At 41.2% G+C, this 21,579-nt stretch overlaps 1 protein-coding gene across 3 annotated transcripts in view; it reads left to right on the top strand.

Annotated features, from left to right (window-relative positions):
* Positions 1–21,579, top strand: part of ARHGAP24 (Rho GTPase activating protein 24) — a 282,678-nt gene that overhangs the window by 116,060 nt on the left and 145,039 nt on the right. The gene's annotated exons all lie outside the window — the stretch shown is intronic.

The following is a 21,579-nucleotide window of genomic DNA, read 5'->3' as shown; positions in this document are numbered from 1 at the left end:
TTGATGAGTTTTCAGTGCTCAGTTTGATGCACTGACTATATGAAAAATGAGGCTCCTTTTGGGGACGAGTTGAATGCTTAAAGCTACAGTTTGCTGCTTTATCATCTCAGCCCTGACACTGCAGTGGGTAATTAAAATACATCAATAAGGCATTAATGATGAAAAAACTTCTTCATTTGAAGGAAGCACATGACCATATGGAAATTTCTGTATTTTAGCAAGGTTCTGTGAAACTGAAGTAGAAGATATTCAGTGTCTGCTGAGCTGCCTGCCATGTTGGCTAGCAGACAGAAAAACTTGGGTTTCAGCAATAGCTTGAGTTTGGAGGAGAGTCTTTCAGACACTTGAATTTGCTTTTTACTGTTTTCTTAATAAAATACAAATTTCTGAAAATGGTGAAAGTGTAGGCCTTGGACTCTAAAGTTATTATTAAGGACAGGCAGTGGGTAGAACTTGGTCTCTTTTATATTCCTCCATTCCTCTATTGGTAATGAGCTTGGCCTCATGCAGTGTTTCCTAGAGAATTCACTTGTCTGCTTCTGGTTATCAACTCCTTCAGCTGGTCATTAATCTCCACGAAATGTTATGGAGCTTGAGCCTTATTACTTAGATGGATAGTTCATCTTGTGGTTAGCTTTTTGTGCTTAAGGTGTTGCTCTTGAATGCTGTGTTTCTTAGTAAAGAAAAGTTTCTTTGGGGGTGGTTATTGTGAGTTACTCTCCGATCATAAGGAGTTCACATCTTCTGTTGGATACATAGCTAAAATACTGTAATAGAGTCTTTTATTTTGAATACATGTTGCCCTACACATATGTGATAGCTGTTTCATGAGTTGTGGATACCTAGTGAGAAGCTTGATTATGGATATGTCTGTCTGATTACAAAGAATGAGACAAAGCCTGTGCCATATCTAATGTTTGTCATTGATTGACGTGTTGCAGATGTTAAATGGCAAAGAGGAAGTGAGCAGAAAATAACAGCCATTTCAAACAAAAATGTTGTGTTACAGGTAGCACTAGGAAGTGAACTTTGGGTGGTCTAGAAATAAAACAGCTTTTGCAAAGGATTTTATTATTGTTTGTTTTGCTGGAAAATTGATGGGAGTGGAAATGAGATGAAGCAGAAATGGTGGAAAAAGGTGCCCAGGAACCTGTGAAGCAGCTGAAGTGAGATTGAATGGTGGTGCATTGCTACCTCTGGCCATCACCTCTGTTCTCTTGCCTGTGCAGGCATCCTTAACGGACTTGCATCTATTGGTTGTAAACAGCCACGGGGAAAAAAATAATAGTGGCTGAAGGATTTCGGGTGTCATGACTGAGCTAGGAGGAGACTAAATTAGGTATAGATGGCCATTTTGTCATGGTGGCAGAGAGAGGAGGGACCTAGAGGCGCTCTTTGTGTTGTGTGCTTGGCTACCACTTTATGAGGAGCAGCCAGACGGAGTTAGAGGGGTGCGAATCAAATAGCAGTGACTTGGGAAATGGAGATTATATTTTGATGGCAACAACATGAAGCGCAGCACTCAATAATGGTGTCTTAATTTTCTCTTTACTTTTTTTTTCCCCCTGTATTTTTTTGCATCATGGTTCCAGTAAAGTATTAAGAAACTTCAGAAGCAGCAGAGGCCTTATCATCACTACCCGACTTAGCCAGGAAGCATTAAACGTATTTGTTAGGTAGAAGGGATAATAATAGAATACAGAAAGTGCACAAATGTTGATTAAAATAATAGGGTTTTCTTCCCTGCACAAGATACAGGCTGTCTTCCACCTTGCTTTCAAACACCAGAAATAACTTTTCAGTGGTTAGCAACCCCTTTATGTGTTTTAAGTTTTTGAAGGTGTGATTAGACGCTTGTGGTAGTCAGTCTTGGGTGGCCACAGAGGAAGATAAAGTGGGTAGCCTTCACAAGGACTCATTCCCCAAAGTGAAGGTGGCAAGCTGATAACAGTGGTCCTGTTCGTCGTAATCTCCTGTAATCTCTTGATCTTGTCAGATAGGAGCTGTTGTGCATTAGACTAATCATGATATCAGGTCAATATTGAGTGGCCTGAGAAAACCAGCACTCAAGTGTTTTCCATCCCACACTTGGTCTAAATGCTGAAATGTTGCTGTAAAAATTCCGAAACAATTAGGGATGATAAGCAGTTATGCAATTTTTTTTTTTTTGTCTACAGCTTGACCCTTGCACACTGCTCTATGTACTGGGATGGGCTTTTTGATGATCTTTCTCTTTTCCTGTTTAAAGGGAATTTCAGCACTGTAGGAGGTCTGTGTCTGTTAAAAGGGCCCATCAAGATGACTTTTTTCTCCCTTCCTTTTATTTACTTGGATGTGGTACAAGTGCTGCATGGCTCCTGAAATAACAAAATTAATAGCTCACAAGAGAGCCTCGTTAGTATTTAAATGAAAATAATTGAGTTCTTTTAGCCTATTAGTGGTTAAGAATAGCCTTCTCTAAGTCCATTACCTCTGGGATAAAAGCCGTATTTGCAGATGAATAAGCAGCATGTACAACATGACTTGTTGCTAGGGAAAGAGGCTTTCTTAGTTCTCTGCCAAGTGGAGTGGCTTGTGTAGTAGATAAAAAATGAATGACCTCCAGCTGCATTCTTGAAATCCTCTTTACTCTTCAGTTGGCAGTCTGAAAATATTTCCATAAGTGACTCTGGCGTTCTGGAGCTGCTGTCATTCCCTTTCCAACTCGGACAGTCAGCAATGTGGGAAAAGAAGCTCCTCCTGCCTTTTGGGGCCAAAACTGCAAGGGCAATGCTTCCTGCAGGTGCTGGTCTCGTCCAAGTGAAATGCCCGGAGCCCAGCCACGCGTGGCTTGATCGAAGCCTATGAGATGAGGGCAGAATAGTCTGTTAAATTGGCAGTCTTTCCCATTTTCATCACTGCAGCAAAGGGCCACCTTGTTTGCAGTGCAGAAGAGCAATGCAGAGTACATCCTGGGAAGGCAGAATTTTGGTAGCAAAACATGTAATAACTGACTGCAGGGAGCAAAATAATTCAGAGCACCTTTGCAAATTTTTTAGTGTAGCCTTGTCTCAGACCTCACAATTGCTGGGGTTCTGAGCTACAGCTGGAAAGTGTGCCCATGGTGCTGCTCCTGGATTTGGCACCAACACTGTGTGGACTAACCCAGTGGTGTTGGGTGGTGGTGGGCTTTTCTTGTTTTTCGTGGTTGAACCCTGGTTTTGGTGGAGTTATTGATACTAGCCTCCATCAAGAATCATTCCAAGGTTGTTAAAATAGAATCATAGAATCATTTAGGTTGAAAAAGACCTTTAAGATCATCGAGTCTAACCGTCAATGCAACACTACCATGCCCACTAAACCATGTCCTGAAGTGCCTTGTCTACGCATTTTTTGAATACCTCTAGGGATGGTGACACCACCACTTTCCTGGGCAGCCTGTTCCATGCCTGACAACCCTTTCAGTAAATAAGTTTTTCCTAGTATCCAATCTAAACCTACCCTGGTGCAACTTGAGGCCATTTCCTCTTGTCCTATCTCCAGCCACCTGACAGAAGAGACCAGTACCCACATCACTACAACCTCCTTTCAGGTAGTCATAGAGAGAGATAAGGTCTCCCCTCAGTCTTCTTTTCTCCAGACTAGACTGGACAGTGTAAAAGTGTGTTGAGAGGAGTCTTGACAGAGTGCCTTTAAACAAGATGTTTAACTCTTTATCAGCAATGGGCCACATAAAAATGCTTTTTGCTCTTAAACAGCTGAAGTTTGTAACAACTACATAGAACGCAGCAGAGAAGAAACTGAGATGGTGCTGTACTGATTAGTATAAGAAACTTCAATACAGCAGGTCCACAGCAGTGCCTTTATTCAGCTCAGGTTTATCAGATGGATCCTTTTCCCCCTGTGGAAATGAGGACAGTTCATTTTTAGAACTCATCCTTTTCCTTTAAGAATAGCAAGCTCAGGAGTGATACTGGATGGGTGAGAAAGGGTAGTTAATAGTTTTTTAAAGTTTAAATGCCAAAAAGGGCTTGGTGGTTATTGCTCCGACATCTGCTGTCTTACCTTCCAATGTCTGTTTGTTGCAAAGACATTGCACAGGACAGCAGGGACCAGGACAGACTGCAAGTCTCTTGATACTAGCATGATATTAATAATAATAAGTGACAGAAGCCCCAAAATCCCAAGAGTGTCTATGTGTTTAAGGACTGTGTACCGAATATCAGACAGGAGCATTTGAAGGCTTTGGTACTTGCATTAGTTCTCCTAGATGATAAAGCCATTTGTGTTCAAAAATAATTTTCTTTATCCTAAATTATTCTCAGCACTCAAAGCTTTTTTAATCTTTGCATAAATGGGAACACAAGCCTTTATCTTATACTCAGGAGGGAGGTCATTAAATTGTAGTACAAATTTGTGTTTCAACGTGAAAATCTACTCAATCCCCTGGAGTGGAACAATATCTCATCAGTTGATCTTCTCTGCTTTAGAGGGAAAAAGAAGAAGAAAGAAAGAAAGAAAAGTTTCCCCGGAGCAGTCATTGATACAAACTCTTCTTATGAGAGGGAAAGGAGGTGGTTTAGAGATGGGGGTTTCTAGTTCAGAGTTGTGGAAAATAGCCTTTTGTTCCTTAACACAAACCCTGCTAAATTTAGATGGATACTGTTGCTTCTAATGAACTTGCTACTGTTTGTGTTTGAGTGACTATAATGTTTATCATCTTGTAATTCAAGGGAGCTCTAAGGCTGGAGAGCTTTTTTGTTCTGTTTGTGTTAAGTATATTCCAGGGGGTCCCACTTTTTGACTAGGGCTCTGACAATGGATCGTTGCAGTAGAAATGATGATAACTTGCTTCATTCTGCATAGCTCCAAGCATCTCTTCAGATATCTCTGCTGACACAGGCAGAAAATGAGTTTGAACCGAAGACTTCTGTCTTTCAGATTTAGGCTATCACTCAGTGGCTCTCTCTGTTGGACTAGTTTTTCATAGTATACATACTTAAATGTTTGTCAGGCTAAATAGCAAGCATTTGTGAAAGGTTCCTAGCTGCATGGATGGGATCTGAGATGTGGGCCCTGCTGTTTTTCCTCTGCAGTGGGAATTTTTAACCCCTTTATTGTTCCTAGGGGTTATGTGCACCCAGTCTCCCCTGACCTGTCCCACAGGAGTGATCTCTCCTTTGGGTGCTCATTGGAAAAGGTGGGAATTGTGCCTGCCTTTTGTGCATCCGGGTGCATACACAAAGAACTGAGTTTCTGAGTAAAAATGGGAAAAATAGAAGCATAATCCCTTTTCCTTTAGACAGATGTTTCCCAGGACAGCTGTTCAGTGACAAGCCTTGGAATGGCTGAAATCTTGCTTTTCCATAAAAGCAGCATTTCATATCGACCCCCACCCCATCCAACTCCAAAACCTGCCTGTGAGTCTAGATGTCTCTTCTTGGATTGCTAATGAGGCATGTTCAGAAGCAGTTCACCTGTAACTGCTTCACTTGGGGTATCTGTCCAGCTACATTAAATGAGTTAACCAGTTTGTGTTCGGTATTTCTGTGATTGTAGATTTAAAAAGTAAAAATTACCAGAATTGGAATAGGAGACTAATGAAGAGAGCCCCAAAGCTATAAATACGAGGTGCTGATTGTCAAAATTGATGCTAACATTTTTACAACATTAATTTGATTGGTGTAACAGTTAAAATGCAGCCTTGAACAGGATGCTTTTATGAACAAGATGATTTATCTCAGCAAATGCCTTCACATAAATGTTTTAAAATGAAAGGCATGATGGATCTGTCTAGAGCCTATACACAGTAGAGCTGCCAAACCTGCCACCTGTTAAAGATTTTAATGAACTGGTTTTTATTTAACAGAAAAAGTCAAATCAGTGCTGTCACTTGCCTTTGCTGAGGCTTCCCTTATCTCAGGCACTCTGAGATATCATTTAGCAAATGCTTCTAAGTGGAGCAACCCTGGTGTTTTAATTAGAATTGCAGCAAACTGGTGAAGAAGGCCATTAAATCTTAAACGTGGCTTTCGTGCAGCTCAGCTATGAGGATGGGCTTTTTGTTCAAAGCCACAGGGACCCGGTGTTCTGTCAGGAGCCGAAGGATGCCCAAACTTGTGTTGTGCCATGAGATTAATGGGAAATCAGTTCCTCTGGATTTTCTAAATGGAAGGTGATGTGTTTCTCAGAGTAAACCAAAAATGTACTAGGATGTTATACTTCTGTGTGTGTGAGAGAGAAAGCCTTTGAGTGCATTAAGCCCTGTAAGACAGGGCTTAGGGGAGTTTGGGAGGTTTTTTTGCAGCAGTGGGAGAAGGGTTCACCAAGTCTCCTTTCTGCAGCCTGTTTTCAGAGGGGAATTAGGAGATGTGGAGTATGTCAGACTTGAAACATCTGCATAAGGACAAATGCCATCTTCTAAGAGTCTGCAGAAAATTTATGCTTGTTTTTTACCACTGATGAGTTAAGTGTGTCGCTTAAGGGCCTTAGATTGGCAGTGGTTTGGAAGATTACAACTTGCTAGGATCCTTTTTCCTAGGCTTTTTGTTGCATCACCACTCTTGTTTTCCATCCAGGAACATAGCGGATGGATGCTTGCTATGTAGTTCCTTGGTTGTCATTCACTTACTGTGGATGTGGAAAACATTTCTCGCTGAGTAAACAATACTCAACTTCTAGTTAAGTTATGCAATGATCAGGCTGAAGCTCTCTGATGTTGTAGAAGGGATGTAGAAGGCAGAAAGGTGCTAGAAAAAGTAAAAGCAGTAGGTAAGGAGGTAGAATAGCAAGGGAGAAAGCCATGAAGATATTTGTGAGGTATGTAGGCAAAGTAATGGGCATGAGCAGTAATAGTCATAGGTAGCAGCACAGAGGTTGTAAAATTAAATCCTTAAAATTAATTACCTTCATTGTCTGTTTTGACTTCAACAGGCTTTGAAGCAGCCTTAAGCCAATGGCTCAAGTGTGAGATTGGAATTCAGGAGCTTTTCTGTTTTTGTTTTGGCTGAACTACATTATGTCCTATGAGACAAAAAAATGTGACCATTTTCACAAGCAACTCTAAATTTGAGACACCCCCTCCCTTTTTCTTGCCGTGTCCTAATCAGTACCTTGATTTCCCATGATGATCCCATCCTCCAGCTGTAGTCAGAATGCTCTGTAGCTGTGAGCATGCCAGAACATGGGGTCACTTCTGGTTAGGCTCCAAAGTAAACATTTTTACTTGCAGATTGGTGGACTAACAGATTTGACATCTTTACCCTGTGTTTTCACTTCGAAGAAAATAAATGTGCAACAGAAATAAATGTGCATCTTTTTAGATGCTTAAAAATTCGGGAACTGTCTCACTTTCAAAAAAGCAGATTCCAGGGTGTTGACAGCAGATGACTGGTATGAACTATTTTTTCTTGTTAGTTGGAGGAAAGGCCCCTTTTCAACAATAACTCCAAGCAGGGAGCAGTTCAGTGGCCAGAGTATTAGTGTGTTTGCCAGAAAACCTGGAGTTTTGTTTCTGTTCACCTGCTGTGTGAACTTTCGTCTTGGTTTTTCCTCTTGCATAAATTGCAGTTCGTCTTCTGCTTTTGTAAGGGATACTGCGGTATCTCCTGCAGACCATGAAGACCTTCATGGTCATTTATATTTTGGTAATTTATTAAAATAGCAACATGGAATCTAAACTATTTATATTAATATGCTGTGGAACAGAGCAGCTGCTACAGTGTGGTTAATAATGTTGGTCTCCAGTCACCCTGAATCCATTTTTACCCTAGACTGTCTGGCACTCTGCAAGATAACCCCCCTAACAGGTCTGCAGAAAGTTTGTCACGCTGTCTTATGGAAAAGCATATAAATGATGGTTTGGTACTTAAATATGCAAACCCATAAAAAGCTGTAAGAAACCCAAGTACATTCAGTTATTCTTGCTGTACCTTTACAGAAAGTTGTAAAATACCTTCCATGTTATTAGGAGAAGTGAGTAAAAATCCAGACTAAGAAAGTCTTATTTATTCTCACTGAAGTAAATGCTATTTTGAGACGGCATAATCTTGAAAAATATTGGCTATTTTTAAAAGACATCTTTAATTCAAAAGGTCAGACTCCCTGTGGTCACTGGTAAGGCCCAGAAGCGAGTCCTTCTGGGGCCTTTTGGATACAGAGGGAGCAGCTGTATAGTTCAGCTTCTTCAGCTTTGGACATGGTCTTCCATAGTGTCCGTATAGCCAAACTGCTGAGATAAAGGCTGGAAAAGTAGGCTTTTTTTCCATGGTGACCTTTTGAGTATAGCCCCTTCCAGCCTGTGTTAGCCTATGACTGTATGGTTTTCATCATGCACCTTGTAAATCCCTCCTGAAGTAGCAAACTGGCCTTCCTGTCCTGGCTGTCAAAGGAGTTAAGTAGGAAAGGGATATCCAAGGGGGAACAATAATAGGTCAATTAAACTAGCGCTGAGAGGATTTGATTGTGATGGTCCTTGAGTAGTTTTTTGCGTTATCCTAGGTTGATTTTGTGATCCAGATCAGTTCACGGACATGCCACAACTTGAAAGAACCCTGAATGCAGGGTGCAAGGTGAGGATTATGGAGAAACCGTATGTACACAAAAAAACCCTTCACCCAAACCTGTGCAAGCAAAATTGCAGAACTGTGCATGTGTTCTGCATAACTGAACTGGTCTGGAGGTTTAGGGCTGTTGTGATCCATTGGTACTTGACTTAAACCAGCTCCCACTTAACCCTGCCTTGACGTTGTAATTATTTAAATTATGGGCTATCTGGTGCTTTTTCTTACATAGCCAGTAATTTAAGCATTGTCCTTGAAAAAACACATCAAATGATTGTATTCTGAGGAGATTTATATAAATGTAATGAAAACTTACTTTTTGTACAGTGAAACCTGCAAGAACTATATTCTACAAAGCTCTTCCTTCCCTTCTTCCCAGCACATAGGAAAGTATTAAGGCAAATTCAGCTATAGCACCGTGCAGTAACTTCTGGGTGAAAATAATAAGTGTTTGATTTATATTGTCTCTCCAAAATTCCACCTCAAATTGTGAAAATGTTTTAATTCATAGATATATTTATGTAGGTATCTATTTTGCCCAAGAGTCTAGTTTTTAGAACACCTTTGTCTTGCCAAAAGCATCAGCTTTCCATGGCAAGCTCAGTATGTTTATAAACCATGTCAGTGTTTTGTATGCTTGCATCCATCAAGTATCAAACAGTTCAGTTCAGTTCCTAAGGCAGCTTTTAATCAGCCAAAATTCTCTGCTCAATATTTAGGTTGCATAATAAAAATATTTAAGGATACTTTTCAACACATTACTAATACTTTGATTAAGAAACAGCTAGATCTCATGCAAAAGCTATAAAAATGTGTGAGTCAGATTAGTTATAAAGGTAAGAAACTATCTGAGAAGTCCAGTTTTAAACTGGAAACAGTATCACAGAATGGAAGAAGCAGACTAATACACTGAACTGGAAGTAAAACCTGGAAAAAATCTACTGTGCGCAAATTGTACTGCTTGAGAAGTGATTTGTAATCAGTGAATCAGAGTTTTCCAGTTGTGTTAATTGTTCAGATAGCACAGAAGACATGACCCCAGTCTCCCTGAGATAGGATCACTGCTAATTAATATAATCCCTTAGATAAGGACCACTAGAGTATCTTAAATTAGATGCCAGAAAGCCAAATGAGCTATTTAATTTGTGTCAATGTGGTATTTGTAGTGCAGTAGCACTGATAAGCCATGCTCATAAAACATTTACTATGTAGACAAAATATAAGCAATGTATAGATCTTGAAACAACAAGCAATATAAGCATTAAAAAAAACTGGCAAAAGAAAGATAATCCTTGCCATTAAGCTCTAAAATTTTTCCATGTGAAACTAAAGTTTTTTTTCTTCAGTAAAAAACTGCAAGATGATAACTTACATAGGACAGGCAAACTCCACTGGAATATTCTTGCTAGCCAAAAGCCAACAAGAATATTTGCACAGGAAAAGAAGAAATGACTTCAGTGGAATCGTATTCCCATTTCCATGTCTCCGCCTGCCACCTTTCTTTACTTATGCTGTAAAAGTTGCACTTTATGTGTAATTTCTAGGAAATCTGCAGCAACTTCAATCTTTACTACATACTGACCTGGAAATGAATTGTACTCAGGTGGGATGCTTGGCCATATATAGCTTTCCTGGAAAAAAAGCTATGTCTGTTGGGGTTGGAAAGGATTTTACTTCTTAAATTCAACATGGAAGTCATAAAACAAAAAAACAAAACTGAATAAACTGATTTTAATAATCCCTTTTCTCAAGGCAAGAACAGTTTTATGTTAATAATTCCTGATAAATACTTGACTTTATCTGTATTTGAAGTGCTTCAGAACTGAAGACTTCAGTCTCTCAAGGCTGTGCTCTCCAGCTGTTTACTATTTCTTCTCAAGTTCACACTGGACCTAGAGAACACAGGTGGTTTTTGTATATTTAAAAATTATTTCTCGTTTGATTTTTTTTTCAGTTTAAAAAGCCTGATTTTGTCCTTTTAGTAGGCTTTATAAGAGCAGAGTAGTATAAGTTGTCATAAGCAAGACTGTTATCATAAACTAAGCCAGTAAGAAATGCTGAAGAAGGGGGTGGGGTTGGATAATGATCTTAAATGAGAAACTTTGAAAATGCTAAGTTATTTCTGATGGTCAGAAGCAGTCTGACCTCCACTTGGGATTTACCTGACTATGGTTTTAGCCACTGCTGTTTTTCTGACTCTGTGTGTTAGGGTAACTGTATTTAAGTGGTAGGAAAAGGAGATTTCTTTTGGTGCTAAACTGGAGTGACTGCAGGGTTACTGCTGGCGGGTGTAACAGGGTCCCCTGTGAACTTGCCTCAGACACCTGAATAAGCTCCCTCCCCTGCAAAGGCCTCTGGCAGGGTTTCCTGGGACTTAGAAATGGTGAAACCTTAATTGTTAATTTCATTTGATTATTATTTGCATGGCATTATTCTTTTTTCTTTTAGTCCTTGTTGATGATCTTCAGAAAATCATGGCAAGCCCTTGCACTGAAGCACATGGTTACTTTGGAGTAAATTGCTTCAGCTCCTTTTGGCCCACCAATCTGCTTTGAGAGAGAGGTTGTGGGTTTTAGCGCCCTGATCACTTGTGTTGGTTTTCTCCGCCTTCTCTGTGTTGGGTCTGCACCCACCTTCCAGTCCAGGGCCCCAGGCTGGACCCAGTTTGGAGGTGAACAGACAGGTTATTTGTTGCTCTGTCATCTGTGCTCCAGGGTGACATTTGCTCCTTTAAGTGTTGTGATATCTATTGCTTATATTCATCTGTTAACTGTTACAGTGGGTCATGTCTTGACAATCTGCTCTGAAAGTTAAGCATAATTATCCAGCTGTATTTTTCCCTTTAAGGCCACTGTGTGCAGTGACCACTGGTTGCCCACCTTTTCAAAATGAAAGAAACCAAGAAGGAATAGAAAGTTCAGTTTTAGGGCCTTTTTTTCTCCCTCTGAATCTTGTCTTGAAAAATGTTTATTTAATGACTGACTTGATTTAATGTGCTCAATCATATATGCTACATTATCTCACAGTGTTGCTGGATCTGTCAAGACTGTCACTGGAGAGCTCTGTATATAAATGAGAGGCCATACTTGAAATTTTTTCCTGCCAAATATCATCCTTTTGGGGAGTAATTGCACTGTTTTGGCCTAGATGTTCCCAGGACTAGAAGTCAGTAAATTTCCTTTGCAAAAGAAATCTGTAAAGCAAGACGTGGTCCTCTGTGTTCTGATGCTTTGTGCTTTATTGGCTTTTTTCCTTGGGAAAATAGTTTTATCTAATAATAAGCTAAATTTCCAATTGACCAGAGCTACTGGAAGTAAGATTTTTCATAGCTGCCTTTCTCATCTATAGTAATTCAGTAATGCCCAGTCCCATTGTTGTCTATTGATCAAAATTTAATGATAGTTACAAAGCCTAATTTTATCAAAACTTCCATGCATGCATCTAATAACGAGCTTAGCTTGTTCTCAGTTCCCATGAGTCCTTAAACTCAATGCAGTATCCAAATTTATTTATACATGTCCTTTTTCTTTGCCTTCAGAAAATACCAAGGGGTCCTTTCTGTAAGCAACACGGCAATTGCAGAGTGGGTTCCCCAGGAAGGGACCTTATAATGTAGAGCTCCCACAATGTGTCTTGGCCGCTGGACCCTGTGGCCTGTCCTTTTCTGTTAACTGAACTCAGTCCCGCCATACCTGTCTCCCCTTTCTCGAATCACAGTCCTAATTACTCCCTCTGGAAGTACTTGTGTGGGAGCAGATGCACACCATGCTTTCATGCCCGAGGTAACTCCCAAGAGTGTTACTCGTGAATTGGCTCGCCCCCTATTAACTATCTTCCCAGCTCCTTATACCCCCCTGTGACAAACTTGGGAAAGAAAAGCAAAATCTGCAGGAGGAGCAGTGTTTCTCACAAAAGCTGGCAGCATATGATTGAATAAGCTCATTCATTAGGGAGAAGCCAGGAGAGGTGTTAAAGCTCTAGATACTACAGAAAATCTGCTGTAGAAGGGAAAGCTGCTTTGTACTAATTCAAGATCTGTCTGAAACTCTTTAAAATAGGCAGAATTTAGAGGTGGGAAGAGAGCATGTTAAGCGTTACTTTCAACTGTAAGGTAGAGGTTGGTGCTGGAAAAGAAATTCAGAAAGAGAAAAAGCTTTTAATTTTGGACATTGTCGCAGATGTGGTCGGGAAATGGTCACTCTTGTCTCTTACCCTTACTAGAGAAATTAAAACCGTAGGCATGCAATATACCTGTATCTAGCCTCTGGTTTTAGGCAAACTTAATTTTTTGAGGTGTTATAGCTTAACTTGGTACGAGCTTTCTTTCTCTTGTGGAACAAAAAAGGGAGTTTTTTTCTAGTGGCTGCTCAAGCCAAGATTGCTTCCTTCTTGAGGAAAGAAGTTTCTCTCAAGCAGAGAGAGGCACTCAACCATTAAGTGCAATGTGTGGCAGGACAGAAAGATAGAAAAATCTGTAATCGCATCCTACTAAAATTGCCAGCTCTCTCTCTTATGTCAAAATAAATGTTTTGGTGCTCATTGCCAAGCAAACAGTACATGTGGTATTCACCACTACAGAGGTGCATTTACTTCTTGCTTGGAAAATTAAGCTATGAGGTGGGTTTGAACCTTTCCTTAGGTAAAAGAAAAATCTCCTTTATACTCCTGTTTGCGGAATTTCAGAGAACTAAATGACAATTCTCATTCTTCAACAGAAACAAACTGGAGTAATGTGTTAATAGTGGGATGAGAAAAGGTCAAATGCAGTGGAATTTATGCCAGAAAAATGTATGCTGTGTGTTGACTGAATTTTATCCAAGCAACCCTATTTCTTTTGTAATTTCTCTGTGCTCCTCTGTTCATTCCTGACATGTTAGATACCCCCTAAAATCTGAATAGACCCCCCCAGATGCCTCAAATATGGTAGCACTTGTTGTTCTCTTCCTGTGTATACTGCAAAACTGTAAATGGCTGCAATAACTGCAAGACAAAGACTGCACCACTTCCTGTGGTATTTGTCCTTCTTCCAGAACTTTGGTTGCTTAAGTGTTATAAAAATCCACTCTTATAATAAAAAAATCCAATCCCTTATTCTCTTATAATAAAAAAATAAGAGAACATCTGGTTCCTTCATTGTTCTATAATTATAGCTTGTATTAAGTTTTTTATTGTTGTCCCACTATTGTCATGTGTGCTAGAAAACCTGACATTACGTATATGTAACAGTGGCAGTTCCGTAGAATCAGTAAAACTCGTTTTCTTTATATAGTGTTTACCAACAAGATTTAAACCCCCTGATGTACATGGGGGAGAAGAGAAGTCTGGACAAAAATACTTCCTGTTTAAATTGAAGAACAGCAATTATGTAGCTTCAAAATATCACTGGAGATTAGTAGTCAGAGCATTTACACTGCTTGGGTCACATTTACAACATTTTAGGCCTGTTGGTGGTTAACGACCCATCTATAGATTTGTTGCTACGTAATCACATCAAATTACTTGATAGATTATAACTAGGACAGCAACAGGAATGACTGAAGTGTTTTGAAATTGGCCATTGTTATTTAATTGGATAGAGAGGCCAGTGAATTTGAAGCAAAGAGCTGTCCTCTGGCAGAGGATGTTTTTTTTGCAGACTAAGGCTCTAAAAGTAAGTTTGCTTTCACGATATGCAGTAATGGCAAACACCAGAGCTGCAGGAGGGTGAAAGCAAACCAGAGGTGCTGCACTGGACAAAGCAAGCCAAGACATGTTAGCCAGCATGCTGTGAACATTGCTGGGTTGCGCTGTGCTGCAGGGCCAAGTGTGCTTGGGATGTGCTGGGCTTTGCCCGGCTAGAGGCAACTGAGGCTTCAGCCTCTGCCACAGCACTGATCCGGGGTTTGGATCCAGCTGGTTAACTCACCCAGGTCCCAGTTTGAAATACAGATATCTCTGCATATGTAGGTAAATGAAAGGGCTGGCTTTCAGAGTTGCTGTGCCCTTTTGCAGCAAGTGATTTTACTAGGATCTTGGAAATACATTGTAATGGTGGAAATCAAGTTGGATTTTTAAGAGGTTACTGCAGTCAAACTGCTTTTTGTCAGCACAGTGCAGGTTTCATTACTGACCTCAGTGTAAGTGGATTTCTGCCTGTGCTATAAATTTTCCTCTTCACCTCATGTCTGTAGGTTCCTGACAGCACAAAGGGCTCACTTGGACTTGAGATAAGCTATTTTTGTGATAGTTTAAAGGCAAAACTGTAGTTATGTGAGTGTATTGGGTTTGTGTGGCAAGGTTTTGGTAGCGGGGGTCCTACAGGGGCGGCTTCTGTGAGAAGCTGCTACAAGCTTCCCCTATGTCCCATGAAGCCAATGCCAGCTGGCTCCAAGACGGACCTGCCGCTGGCCAAGGCTGATCCAATCGGCAATAGTGGTAGCGACTCTGGGATAACACATCCAAGAAGGGGAAAAAAAGTTGCTGTGGACACAGAAATGGCAGCCAGAGAGAGGAGTGAGAACATGAGAGAAACAGCCCTGCAGACACCAAGGTCAGTGAAGAAGGAGGGGGAGGAGGTGCTCCAGGCGCCGGAGCAGAGATTCCCCTGCAGCCCGTGGGGAAGACCACAGTGAGGCAGGCTGTCCCCCTGCAGCCCAGGGAGGTCCACGGTGGAGCAGATGGATGCCTGAAGGAGGCTGTGACCCCATGGGAAGCCTGCACTGGAGCAGGCTCCTGTCAGGACCTATGGCCCCATGGAGAGAGGAGCCCACGCTGGAGCAGGTTTTCTGGCCGGACTTGTGACCCCATGGGGGACCCACACTGGAGCAGTCTGTTCCTGAAGGACTGCGTGCTGTGAAAGGGACCCATGCTGGAGCAGTTCGTGAAGAACTGCAGCCTGTGGGAAGGACCCACGTTGGAGAAGTTCGTGGAGGACTGTCTCCTGTGGGAGGGACCCCACGGTGGAGCAGGGGACGAGCGAGGAGTCCTCCTCCTGAGGAGGAAGGAGCGGCAGAGACAAGGTGTGGGGAGCTGACCCCAACCCCCATTCCCCTGTTCCCCTGCGCCGCCGGGGGGAGGAGGTGGAGAGAACTGGGAGTGGGGTTGAGCCGGGAAGAAGGGAGGGGTGGGGGGAAGGTGTTCTAAGGTTTGGTTTTACTTCTCATTACCTTACTCTGGTTTGATTGGCAATAAATTAAGTTACTTTTCCCCAAGTTGAGTCTGTTTTGCCTGTGATGGTAATTGGTTGAGTGATCTCTCCCTGTCCTTATTTTGACCCATGAGCCTTTTCTTATATTTTCTCTCCCCTGTCCAGCTGAGAGGGGGAGTGATAGAGCGGCTTTGGTGGGCAGCTGGCCTCCAGCCAGGGTCAACCCACCACAGTGAGGAATGAGGATTGATAGTTCACTGATAACAGCTTATGTGTTCACTTCATCCTTCTTTGCTACACATCACTTGTACATGTACTGTGAATTCATAAACATGTCTGTATGTACATGTAGAAATATGCATGTATGTATATATGTGCATGTGCATACTTATCAGTATATTATTTACTGCGGGTTGATTAACAGGTTTTACTGTGAAATACACTGGATGCCTTTCAGGCTGCAACCTTGTAAATACTAGTGACATTGAGAGTATTATCCGCTACATGTAGTATTTCTCAGTTTAGGATGCTATCCAAGTTGAAGTGCGCGGTTGTTCTTAAGTATGACACTGAAGACTTTCCAGAAACAGCAACAGTGAGAAAAGAAACCACACAACAGCGCTGCGTTGTACACGCTGTGAGTCATATAACAGACACATGTACCCAAAGATCCTTTCTGCCTCTTAATCCTCCCATCAGCTGCCTCCTTCCTGGCTGACGACCTTATTGCCTCTCTGAGAGCTGATTCTTCTTTACCCTTTCCTCCCTCTCTAAGCAAACCTTTTCTAAGAACTGTGGAGATGTTTAGTGTGGTACCACCCAGGGAGCGAGAGGGCTTGGCATGGGGAAGAGCAGTTGATAGCGGGCTGCAGACCTTCTTAGCACTATTTCTGAGGACTTTTTTTTTTTCTGAGGGATGCAGTCCAGCTGATTTGGGAGCCTGCTTGCAGAGAGGCATGAATAGCTGGGCTGCAGTTGTTCAGGGCTGCACTCTGGCACGGATGAAACCCTGGAAACCTTTGCTGCCAAACCAACACAGCCGCTTCTGTGTTGTTGTGGTTAACTCGTTAACCAACCTCTAGCAACAGACAAAGAGGAAGAAACTATGTGAAGATCCTGTAAGTTAACTGAAACTATACAAAAGTACCAGAAAAATATTCGTGGGAAGAGTTTCCCATGAAATAAGAAAAACAGATACATAAATGCAGCACTTATCTTGAAAGCCAAAGTAGAATTCAATGAGCTTTGATAAATCATTAAAGTTTGTAAGGGCAAGAAGAACATGTTATATAACTGCTGGTACTGTGGACTTCTCAAGTAACTTTTTTAAGAGGTGGCAGGACAAACTACAAGCAAGCAAACAGACCAGTTAAGCGTTGGAGAACTATATTAAAATAAATACTGAAGACATTATTTTGTCAAGAAAGCAGTTAAATTCCTCGTGTCTACATGCTTTTTTTGAGTAAAATACATCTGGAGGTATTGAAAATCATGTCTTTGTCTTCGTAGTTGCCAGTCAGCATCTTAAAGGCATGGGAATTCCTTGTATCATAAGCTTTCTTGGAGGCAAACTTGGTATCTCTTGAACACAGATGATAAGTCTGCTTCAGGAAATGAAGTTCAAACAAGGCTGGGGAAAGTGTACCTAGGGAAGAGTAGTGAAAAAAGAAAGAGAAAGCGGCACAGGGTTGCTTCAGTGTAACAGAGTGTGCAAAACAGAAATACCATCTGTCAGCTGGTTGTCGTGGAGGACTCGTGTGGTGGCCATCCTATCTCCTCTTCCATGCTTCCTTGTGAAGTTCATCTGCTGAATGGTGCTGAAAGTGTTGAGGAGGACCAGCATGGGATAAAACACCTCTTTGCGCAAGACTGTAATGCTGTGAGTCTAATCCAAAGTAGATTTATGTCATTCTTGCTGCACTGCAGTATTTTATCAGGCACTTCATTAACCAAGTAGTAATTTTAATTCAGTTAAAGGCTTCACAGGTTTTTAATTTTAAAAGACTTCACAGGTTTTTAATTTTAACAAAATTGTTGTTGTTCTTCTGTTTAGGTGATCTTTGGTTTGAAGCAACAGTGTACTGTAGTAAAAGCCATATGAGTGAGAAGCTCCTTTGAAAGTGGGCTTGATACTTCGTTAGGGAAAAGGCCAATACTTTTTGAGCAACTCAAACTTCTCCTGCATCCTGTGAGTCATCCTCAGTGCTCAGCTAGAGAAGCAGAACTGCCCTGGTAAGGACAGAAGCGTTGGAAATTGAAAAACAACTGGGGCTTACCGCAGCAGGAACTCTTCAAAACACTGCTGACCTGGTGGAGGCACAGCCCATGAACAGAATGGCAGTGGGAGCGAGGAGGGACTTGGGTCAGGGCCACATTTTTCTCCCACTCTCCTTTTTTCTGTATTTCTATAGAGTGTATGTCTTATTCCCTGCTGGCACCATGTTTTTTTCTTTCCTTTTTGAATTCAGAAGATTAATCTGGTCCAATCTGTGTCTTGGGTTGAGATTTTTTTAAATAGTTTTAAATGATTTGTAGAGTTTGGTATGAAGCAATGTGAAGTTTTCTAATTATGGAACATTTACATGCACTGATACCCAAGTCAAAACATGTATTTCCTCTGGAAATCACCTCCATCTTTTATGTGCAAATTACTATCTTGTTAGGTGTCTAAGACTATATAGTTGGTTTTCTCTTATTTCCCCCTGGAATTAGATACTCAAGGGGAAAAACAGAGCTTTAACTTGTTGAACCTCTGCAACTCTCTGATAGTCCGTACTCTTTGGATTATCTAAGCTGTAGGAATGGGCCAGACGTTGCCCAGAAAGACAACTGAGCAAGGGGGACCAACAGTGATGTGTGGACTGGGGTACCCCTGCTCATATCGAATACCTGGCAGCCAGGGCTGTGCCACATGAAGGGCTGCAGGGGTTATGTTACAGTACAGATGGGTGTCAGCGTGCTCGTGTGAAACACACTGCCAGCTGCTGAGAAACTAAGCAAAGGGACACTCCAGATACCTACATAACTGTACCAAGGCTAGATACAAAACTTAGTGAAGGGGAAGTGTTGCTGTATGGTGAAGGCAGACAGATGGGTGTGAAAGCAGACAGAATGGGAAGTGAAAGAGCTGCAGTCACTTTTAGGCTTTCCCCACTAGTCTGGGGTGTCCAGGTGCATGTTGCACAAACAAAGCTATTTTCTTATTTAAAAAAAAAACAAACCATATATATATATGTATGTATGTAAGTACTTCATGCGCACTGATGTTGCCAATAATAGTTCTGAAAATAGACAGTAAAATAAAATCACTATTTGTGGACATGTTTTCTTTTTAAACTACAGCAATATTCTGCATGGTGTTGCTGTCTGGATTCCCTTTGTATTAACTTAGCTGTCGTGTGACTTTAGGCTTCACGTTTTAGTAGACGAAATAAGTTTCATCTATGAAATAAAGGCACTAAGGTTATAAATATTATGACTGTTTTGTTCTTATGTTCTCAAAAATCTGTCATTAAGACAGCTCACTGAAGTAAACACTAAAAGGGTTTTACATCAAAGAATCAGAAAGCATCACATTGTAATGAAACTGCAGTGTGCCTATTGCTAATGAGTTGACAGCAAAGTTGAATGCAGTTTTCATCTACTGTCTTGTAAATTGATTTTAGTTTATGGTGCTGTAGGCTAGGTCTCCTTAGTTTTGTATTTTTGTTTAATTGAATAGCAAGATGTATAATTAGCTGAAGTATGTTGTGTGCCTTCACTGACACAAGCTCCCAAACCAGTGAAATTTACTCCAGCACAAAGACTCTGATCTGCTCATCCTGTGTGCTGGGTGGACCTTTTTTGAGGTAAAACCAGCTCAAGCTGAAAGTTAAAGTGGGCAAGAAAATTATACCAGTCTTAATGGTCTACTACATGTGACATAAAATACATGTAGTTAAAAATGTTTCCTAGTCTCCCATAATTCTCAGAAAAATGTATTCCTTATATTTGCTGGTTTTTTCTCCAGCTGTTATATGAGAAGTTGAGCTATTTTGTGACTTATCTTTTCCTGTTCATATAATCTTTTCTTGATGATACTATTCTTGCCTAATAAGGTATTTCACAGAAGGCTTTGGAGTGTGACAACTATTAACAGTTGCTGCTTGTAGCAGGAATGAAGGAAAATAGCTTGTAGTAGAGTTATTGGACCAAGGCACTTAATGTTTATAATACATCTATAATATCCAGTGAGTGGGGAAAGCTGCCCACAACTCCTAGTGCTTGCTACTAATACCACGTCAGCAGAACACTGTTCTGTTTCATCTGTTTTCAGTAAAAAGTATCATAGTGTTTAATGGAGGTGATTTTGTATGATCTGATAAAATATCTGTGCACCCTGTCTTTGGCTCCCCATGACACATTGTACCCGCTGGCAGACAGCAATATACTGACAAGTCAGTGTAGAGCTCAGTCTTCACATCAACTGGTACAAATACTGATTTTGGGAAACATTTGTTACCTGTTTCTTCAGATGACTTTTTCCTGTTGATTTGTAAGGTCTCCTTTGCGAGAAGAATATAGCATTCTGCTTGTCTTGCCTTCCCAATAATTGTAAATGCTTCTGCTCGTAATGAAGGTTACAGGCCATAGCAACAAATACTGGATATCAGAATTGATGTTTTTCCCGTACAAGGGTATCTTCACTGCTGTTTAGATGAGGGGTCTGACTGATATTTAGAAGCAGTGTTTGGTGAAGCTGCTGTGGAAAATAGTGCTCTGTGTTGGACTCAGTGATCCTTATGGGGCCCTTCCAACTCGAGATGCTCTATGTTTAAGCCATGTAAGCTATATAACTTGTTTACTTTGGAGACAGGGGCTCTGTTATGCAGTAATTGGAGAATATTGGTAAGTAGGTATTATCTCCCATTAACAGTGATGGAGAGCTCCTACCTAATACAATTCCTAGGATGCTGCTCTGAAAACTTAACCCTGGACAGCCATCCCAGCATAATTTCATTAAGGACTGCCTGCTAATTGAGGAGGAAATGGTACTAGGAGGAGCTGTAATATCTGAAAATCAAAAAAGAGCTCTCAGAGGAAAGGGTTGATCTATCTGTCCCATGTGACAGCAAGGCAAAGGTGGGGGGGATGGGGGGGTGGGGTGGGCAGGGAATAAGTTAATGTCCACACTCCACTACAACACCAGAAACATTTTGAGAGTTGCAGGCATTGTTTTTGGTAACCAGTGTTACCAAATATGCACAGCTAAAATTCCCTGTCTGCCTTCTCAAGGTAGTAAAGTTGTGATAAAGGCGTTCAGTGCCCATCACAGAGGTTATCTGACATCTATCTGCCTTCAGCAAATGCGTCTTTGAATAGGACTCTTGCTGTGCCTGCTGTGGCTTTGCACTGTGCTGGTCTGCTGGTGCTGCCAGTGGATGGAATTGGGATGTTTTCTCTGTGCTGCTTCCCTGGGATGGTATGGTGAGAGGGCACAGGGCAGGAACTGGCTATGCACCCCACAAATTCAGGTTACTCTTCTGTCCGCATATCCTTTGGCTTTAGCCAAGAAGACTAGCTGGTAAGTTCATCTGCCTCACACATGCACTTCATAAATTTTCACCAATAGGGTCAAACTAACCCTTTCTTTTAGTCTTGAATTCTCCCTGCAGCACAGTGGAATTAGTACTCGTGGTTATTACAAAAATCTGCATGGTATCAAAAACCCAAGAGATGAAAAAAACCTAAAGCCATTATTGAATGCATCAATTAAGGGGATCTATGATGTTGGCTTTTGGGATAATCCCTCCTCAGTCTCACTTTGGAAGTCAGCTGCCCAGGCACAACACCACAACTTCACGTATACCCCAGTCCAAAAAGAAGTGTTTGTCTATCAGAAGTGTGGCAGCAGTTTTAATCCCATGTTTGTTA

The sequence above is a fragment of the Harpia harpyja genome, chromosome 2 (genome assembly GCF_026419915.1).
Source record: "Harpia harpyja isolate bHarHar1 chromosome 2, bHarHar1 primary haplotype, whole genome shotgun sequence".
Classification (NCBI taxonomy): domain Eukaryota; kingdom Metazoa; phylum Chordata; class Aves; order Accipitriformes; family Accipitridae; genus Harpia; species Harpia harpyja.
The sequence above is the reverse complement of the archived record's forward strand: the minus strand, read 5'-3'. Positions and strand labels throughout refer to the sequence as shown.